Source organism: Halictus rubicundus, chromosome 8, assembly GCF_050948215.1.
Source record: "Halictus rubicundus isolate RS-2024b chromosome 8, iyHalRubi1_principal, whole genome shotgun sequence".
NCBI lineage: Eukaryota > Metazoa > Arthropoda > Insecta > Hymenoptera > Halictidae > Halictus > Halictus rubicundus.
The window spans coordinates 11,134,658-11,142,795 of NC_135156.1; positions in this window are offsets into that span (position 1 = coordinate 11,134,658).

The window sequence follows — 8,138 nt, forward strand, 5'->3', positions numbered from 1 at the left end:
GTAAAGACTCAATCTAGCACTGTAATTAACAGACTGCGGATTTTTATGGAAAAAAGGTGCAGAAGCTGTATAAACATATATTCCTCCTTTTAATAATACGAGTGTGTTTAAAGTAGTACAGCAGTTCAAATTCTTTGAATGTTTTCAATATTCTCTGAAGTAGAAGGGTCAAGGAGTATTTTTAGTGTCACACAAAAATTGAAGGTACAGGAGCTGTATAAACATATATTCCTTCTTTTAATAATACCAGTGTGTTTAAAGTAGCACAGCAGTTCAAATTCTTTGAATGTTTTCAATATTTTGTAAAGTAGAAGGGTGAAGGAGTATTTTTAGTGTCACACAAAAATTGAAGGTACAGGAGCTGTATAAACATATATTCCTTCTTTTAATAATACCAGTGTGTTTAAAGTAGCACAGCAGTTCAAATTCTTTGAATGCTTTCAATATTTTCTAAAGCAGAAGGGTGAAGGAGTATTTTCAGTATCACACAAAAATTCAAGGTGCAGGAGCTGTATAAACATGTATTCCTTCTTTTAATAATACGAATGTATTTAAAGTAGTACAGTAGTACAAATTCTTTGAATGTTTTCAATATTTTCTAAAGTAGAAGGGTGAAGGAGTATTTTTAGTGTCACACATCTCAACCACAAAATTAATATCATCTTTCTCTGTGATATGCAAAGTCGTAATCATCGTGCGTAAATTAATAACGCGATACAGAGACAATGGGGTTGGCATGAATCACAAGGGTGGTTCGAGCAGATGAAATTTTCACGGTCACCGACCGGGTCCTCAAGAATATCAAAGAACACTTTAAGGGATCGTCGGTGGTCAAATGGCAAGATAAGTGTACGTGCGTGGCGTGGCAGTAGGGTGTTGAAAGGGGTGGTTCTAGGGGGTGGTTCACCCCAGTAGCCGGGTTTATGATACATTCAAGTCACATACGACGGTCCCCGAGCCCCTCTGCCGTTCGATGTATTCATCGTATGTAACCCGAACGGGACTCCATAAAATACTACCCTTCCACGCGATTTTGTTCGGCCGAATAAGTTATTGTAGCGTGCTCTATTTTGATACGGCGACGCCTGGCCGACCGGCCGCACGCTGAATACCGAATACGCGGTATATATATATTATATAACACATACACAGATCTATATGTACATACTCGATATATGTATATATATATATTCGGCCAAACAAAGTGGAATTCGATTTTGCCGGGCCTCGAGGAACGTTCGTTCGCGCGATACGGACAATCGAGTCTCGTTTACGGGGAACGCCCTCACGCCCGGGTCCTCTTCTTTTATCTTTCGACTCGCGACACCCCCGGTCACCTGTGCCGAGCCCGCTCTCCTCCGGATTAGGGGTGCGAATGATAGCCTCCTTTGTGGCCACCGTACAAAGTGCTCCCGTGTCTTTCTCCTGGAATTTGTTAACCATTTGCGGTGCAAACGGTTATTTCGAACCGTCCGCATTTTCTGCCTATTTTGGCCCCACCATTTCCTCCCCTGAATATCATTTCGGTATACTGATACATCCCGGGATTAACATACGTCACACTGAACTATGTGCGAAGCTCATTCGATCGTTTGGTGTTTAGTTTATTTAATTATCTTTATTGTGACGGGATTGGTTGTGTTGGTTAAATTATTTTGTCTTCGCTGGATTTTTCGAGGTTTGTGATTCTGCGTATTAATCCTAAATCAACAGTACCGGTCAAAATGACTCAGATTTTAGATTTGACAACTATTGAAATTATGAGAATGCTTTCATAGGAACCGCACAGAGTCTAAATAAATTCAATCTTGTCATTTTTATAAAGCTATGTGTGCCAGTTTCAAGGCTCGGTAAGTTTAGTGTTAACATTTTTCTGAATTAATTTTTCCCTTAGCGGTGCATTGATGCAATATACATCAAACAATTGACTTGTCAAGTCCTTACTTGACAATGAAAACTTGCAGCAAAAACAGAATGAAATTAAAAATTTCGTAACATTTAGAACGAGCAAATGGTACAATTTTCGCCCCGGGGAATGTATGAGGGTTGAATTTTCACCCTGACCAACACGGAAGGGTTGAACCAACGCGAAAACCCGGTAAAAAAATGTAATCGAATCGATTCGACAGCGAAGAACAGAATCGTAAGATCGAGTCACGCCGGGAAACGCGAAGGGATCCACCCCTGAAAGCACACACCCTTCCGAGGACCGGTGTTCCATTTACCTGTCCCCGGTAAATTGTCCCCGATGCCCAGCTGCACATCGGCGAAAACAATGTCGCGAGGCATCATCGTCGCGATTGCTGAAGCGACAACAACGGTGGCCCGCGATGCCGAATGGTAAGAGGGACGCGCCAAGGGGGTGGGAATGGGTGCGTCGAAAAGCTCGCTGATTACTCCATTGTCGGGCCGGTTGTTTCAGTTAATCGCAACGCCCCGTGGCGTTTTGTTGTCCTTTTATCGCGCCGTTCTGCCGAACGGTCCGTGCCAACTGCATCCACCCGGATGCTGGCCCAGGGACAGGGTGCATCCTGAAATTCAAGGTAACGACGCCCCTGTCGGGGAATTCTTCAATCGCGACACCTTCCTCCGATGACTACCGAATCGTCAGACATGACAGAATTGCGCTGGACAAACGCGCCGAAGATAGTGCGGGTACAGTAGACTCGCTCAAAATACGATCAAAAAGTTATTTACGGAGTATATGCAACTTCTGTGACGGTTACAGTCTTTTTAATCAAGTTTTTTTACGTCTACATTCACTGCCACATGCAATACACTTGGGATTCATTTCAAACAGTGGAAAGATCAAAAGAATTTAATGAAAACAATACATCGCTTACAACTTAATAAACCTAAACAAAGAAATAAATTCCTGTTTGGTTCCTATATCTTCTATTCAGTGCGGTCAAATTTTTATTTTGCACAAAGATTCGCTGTCTACTTATAACGCATAACGTATTATCTTATAGGGGAGTCTATTAATCGATTCGAGGGACCCTCCCTCCCCATAGGAAACGACGTTAAATAAATTAAATAGCATGTTTAATATCTTCCTTTGCCGAGCGTTACAAGATCCGGAACGTTGTAAATGTATAAAAATCCATAGTCTAATAATAATAATTCTTCCATGTATGTAGCTGCAAAACGATGCTGAACGACGTCTAAATCGTCAAAAATTCGTTGACCCCCTAATGATCGTACAGTAATTCTAATCTCGTGAAGCGAAATTGATTTGCCAGCCAGTTAAGAAAGAACATTAAGTAAATTCAGTGGGTAGTTGAACGTTCTTTCTAGAAATTCATTCAGGACTTACAAGTGTCCAAGACCTCGGGAAATTGAACATTATCGACGTTACCGCTAAAGACATTAATAAAGAGCACGCACGACACAGTCGTCCGACAAACGTTTATTAGAGTCGTCATTTCTCATTCAACAAACAACGCTCACTGACGCAACAACTTTTACATTCCCGTAACGCTGTTACGTCAAAGACTCGACCGATCCTCGGAAGACGTTTTATTCGCCTTATCATCGAGCAACCGTATCCCATACGATTCCGTGCGGCACAGAGGATTCTATAGAAAACGCGAGGTCGGTTCAATGACTAACATTCTGCTGACAACGCTCCACGGTGATAGATAACCACCGGAGGGGGACGCGCGGTATCGCGCCGTCGCGTCGGATTATCAATCATAATCGGAAAATAATTATCCACGGCCGACGAGTTCCGTGGAGGACGGCCGAGAACGGGGTATAGGCCGGCTCTCGTCTCGACGGTAAAACGGCACCTGAATCGCCGCTAATTGTGAGGAATGGTCCCGCGTCGATCGCTGATTCGACAGACGATATATGCTCCGGACTGCCCTCGCTCGATATTAGACTCCGTGAAGATGTGTGCTATCGAAACTGTTCGCCCGTCGCATGAAAACGCTTCCAGGTGCGAGACGATCGACGCGCCAGATGTCCGCGAGAAACTCTCGGTTCGGAAAGCTGGTCCTCTAATTATGCTATTCCGTGCTCGAGAATCGCGGACTGAAAAAAATTGGACGGTATTAAAATGTTCAATCTCTGTAGACTCTTCTTAAATAATTTCTACCGATGGTAGGACTGAAAAATACATATACCAGCATCAGAAGAAAGAGTTTGATTAAAAAAAAAAAAAAAAATTACACAATATGGATGGCACATTAAAACCGTATATCCCTGCAACTCTATTTCGTAAAAGTCATCGAACAGCTATGAAAGGATCAAAGAAAAAAAGGAGGAAGCAGTAATTATGGCATCCCTGCGTCGAAACGTTTAAACGCAGTGAAGGGAGAGGTTCCTGTATCATCGGAGACGTCACGAATTACAATGACATCTCGTTACCATCGTCTCGGTGTCCGAGGAATCCCGAAAGACCGCGATTCCTCCTTGGTAAACCGTCTCTGAGGTGTCCGGGGCTGCGATAGCCGGCGGCGGCTACGGGGTCTATGGGGTTCCATGGGGGTGAGGGCAGCGGCCATTGTAATTTTGACGGTGCGCGACACAACAACGGGGTCCGGCTTCGAAAATAAACGACACGTGAGGAAGAACGGGCCGTGGCGAACGATTAAACGTCCGTCCGATGTCCATCAATATCGACTCTTAAGACGTCCTCCCGAAGGACGAGATTGCCGAAGGTTTTGCACGCGACCGGCAAAGATATCCAATAGCGGACAATGCTGGACTGTCGGCATTATGGGGGACATTGTCGCCGGCATGATATGAGCCCTGTTGCCTCGGGTATACAAGCAGCAATATCGTGGTCCACCTCCTTCGCCCTTTGTCGCTTCTTTTCGACGGATAGATGGACCTCTCGGGTGGATGAAGCGGACGGTTTGTCTTTGTTGTGGCTGCCCGAGAGTTTCGAAATCGGATGCTGATGGAGGAATAACCTGATGGAAGCGATCTTTAATTTGTTTACCCCGATCCTCCGTCTGCTGTTGCGTGAATCTCATTTCTACATCGAGGGTTCAAGTTAGTTTCGATTATGTTCATGTTCTGCGCAAAATGGGACTTTAACACTAGGTTTACGGAGCATTAAAACTGAATATTTTACATTACTTTGTAAAAATAAGAAGAATGTGTCTATCCAAGTTTTCAGCCATTTTTTAAATAATATATACCTAAGGAACTAAGTTTGTTGAGTAATTCCACGTAGACGGATCTTCAAAATCTCAATAATCGTAAATTAAAAATATTAGAACCCGTCATTTTGACGGGTCCCGTAAACCTAGTGTTAAGTAAGCTAACTTGATATTTCTTTATTTCAATACATTCTACTTTAATAATTTAATTGGCAGAATCCACGCTGGTTTATCGTACTGTATTAGCAGAAATGTTCAAATCAGGCCCCTTAATTCTTAAAGTCTTATTCTTAAGTATCTTTAATAATTTCAAAAAGCCCTAGAACTCCTGTTGAAAGACCCTATAGTCCTTTGTCTTACTTTAACACTTTAACAAAAATTCCATAAAATCAAAGTAAGTTACTTAATGAAATAAAAATTGAAAAAAGTTATATGTATGATATTGAGCAGTCCTCCAACTTTCTTGCATTTTACAGATCTTAATACAATTGGGTACGGTAAATATATTACCGTAAAAATTCATTTTAAAACCTGGACAAATAATTCCGTCACCCACATGTGGGTGACATGGCAGTCAACGTGTTAAAACTTAATTTACACACAGAAGAACGGTCGCAACTACGACAGTACACAAACAAAGAGTGTATAAATGGACAAGGATCGTTTCTTAGACTTCGAAAAGTACACTGTTCTGTTTGAAAATTAACTCCGAAAAATCTAGTCCTTTTTATATGTGACAAATACATTGTCCTATCAAAAACGCAATTTAAAAAAAGTATAATCCTCTGTGTTTGTAGTTTTATAAAAATCCATAAACAGATGTTTGCACAACCATGAACTTGTAACCAATATTTTCCCCCTGCGGGTTTTTTTTGGGGGGTTTATTAAGCAAACGATTCCGTCATTGTGAACTTCTGGGCCGGCTAGATACACACGTTCATTGTACGATGCAAATCTTTCGACAGGGGTGTGAATAAGCCTTTTATCGGCGTGACCCTGTACATTTTAAACGTACACCGTAAGTGGGTGTCTGCGGCTGGTTTGCCGTGACAACGGCCCTCTTTTCCAATTATCGATTCGATCGGCCCTTTCCGCCGCCGGGCATGAAAAAAAAAGGATTCACAATGGATGAAAACATACATTACAGCGTAATCTACATTCACGCGTAGCTCTCCGCCGCGGTCCTCCCGCGCGACAATAAAATCGAAATTAAATTCGCGGTATGCATCATCGTTTATTGGGAAAAATCGCGAACGCGTTTTCCGCGATCGGAGGATTCAATGGAGCCGGCGCGGTTGAATGGCCAATTAAAATAGATATAGAACAAGCCACTTATATTGCAGAAAACCTCCGAATGGCCGGAACGGAGACAATGCACTTTGTTGGTCATTTATGATTTCAGCATTGACAGTTTTTCTATCGCATTAGCCGGCAAATTTGAATTCCCGATGAATGCATCAATTATTTTTATTTTTCAGAAACGCGTTGGGAATACTTACGCTCTCTCAAAGTGTGAAGATTTGTCAGTATCGAAATTGTGTTTATTCAAACTAGAGAACTCCATAACCGACTGGCAATAAAAATGGTAACGTGCTGAAAAAGAAATTGAACCACTGTTTAAAAATTCATTAGGTTTTAAATTTTAACGAGGGGAGTTGGGCAACTTGAAAATTAATATAAACTTTGCTAGGATTTAGTTTTTGCGAGGCTAATAATTGAATAATTTTTTTTCTGTTGAAGATTGGTTCTTCCTCGGAAGAATGGTACCTTTTTGTGATATTGTTACGATGTGGTATTTCAAATGCATTTCAAGGGAATTTCTGAGAAGTCTTCCGTCCGTGTATACTGTCTCGTAATCGTCAACCCCGGGATCGCCCTTCTTCCTTCCACCTTGGTCTGGTCTTGTGTAATCGATTTGCGGAAGTGCCGATAAGTAAAGCGTTATCGTGAGTCCTTCTGTGGGAAAGATAAACGGCCGAGCAGCTTGTCTTTCTTTCTTACAAGAAAAAAAAAAGAATCGTAGCAAAAGACGATTACCGTGAATCGAGCCGTTATTTCCATGTCCACACATTCCATTTCTATCGTATCAGCTGCTACACATCTCAAAAAATCCATACACTCACAATTAATGTGAATTTTTAACTCGACGAACACATTAATACGTTTAAAAGATCGGGATTAAAGAATGGAATGTTTCGAAAGGAACAGAAAACAATTGCTGTAAATTGCAAACATTTCTTTACCAAATATATTTTCTGAAGAAATTTCTTTCATCAGTATGAACCCTTTCTATTCCATAAGTATTAAATTTTCACTGTATGTGGTTCATAGTTGTGTAGTGGAATGGATTTTTGCCGGTCGGTTTATCGATTACGCGATTCAGTCACTGCCACCCCCCGATTATTATAGTTTCATTAAATCAGACGCGAGCATTCCGTTCATTAGCGCTAATAGTTTCAAATGGTCCCTAAAGGGTCGCGTTTTTTGATTCGTCAGCCTAAGGCATTGTCGAATGGGGCTGGATCCTGAATGCACGCAAACGAGGACGATCTTTAATATTAGTTAGCAGAAACGGAAGGTAAACAATCGATCTAACAACCGTGGTTCGACTGCCAATCATTCTCGAGTTACACTGTACAGCGCGAAGGTGAGTGAGCGCTAACAATTTTACTTTTATCCACTTTCATCTTGTTCCAAAAACATTTTGTTTTCATCGTTTCCCAAAGAATCAACGTTTACTCTATCCACTAAAAATATAAAAATTGTAAATCTTTTAATCAATAGCGACGTTCCTTATTTTAGAAAGTTACTATGAACCATGTCGACATCAATTTGTTTTATGTTGGGCTGGAACGAAAGTTCTTAGTGTTTTAATAAACATCTTAATTTTAGCTTTGCATTTTAATTTAAAAACACTGCGAACTTTCGTTCCAACACGACACATTCTTCACAAGTGAAACAAATGGTAAGAAACCGAAATTGTACAAATTATATTTTCTATTTAATTTTTAACAATTGTAGAAAGTA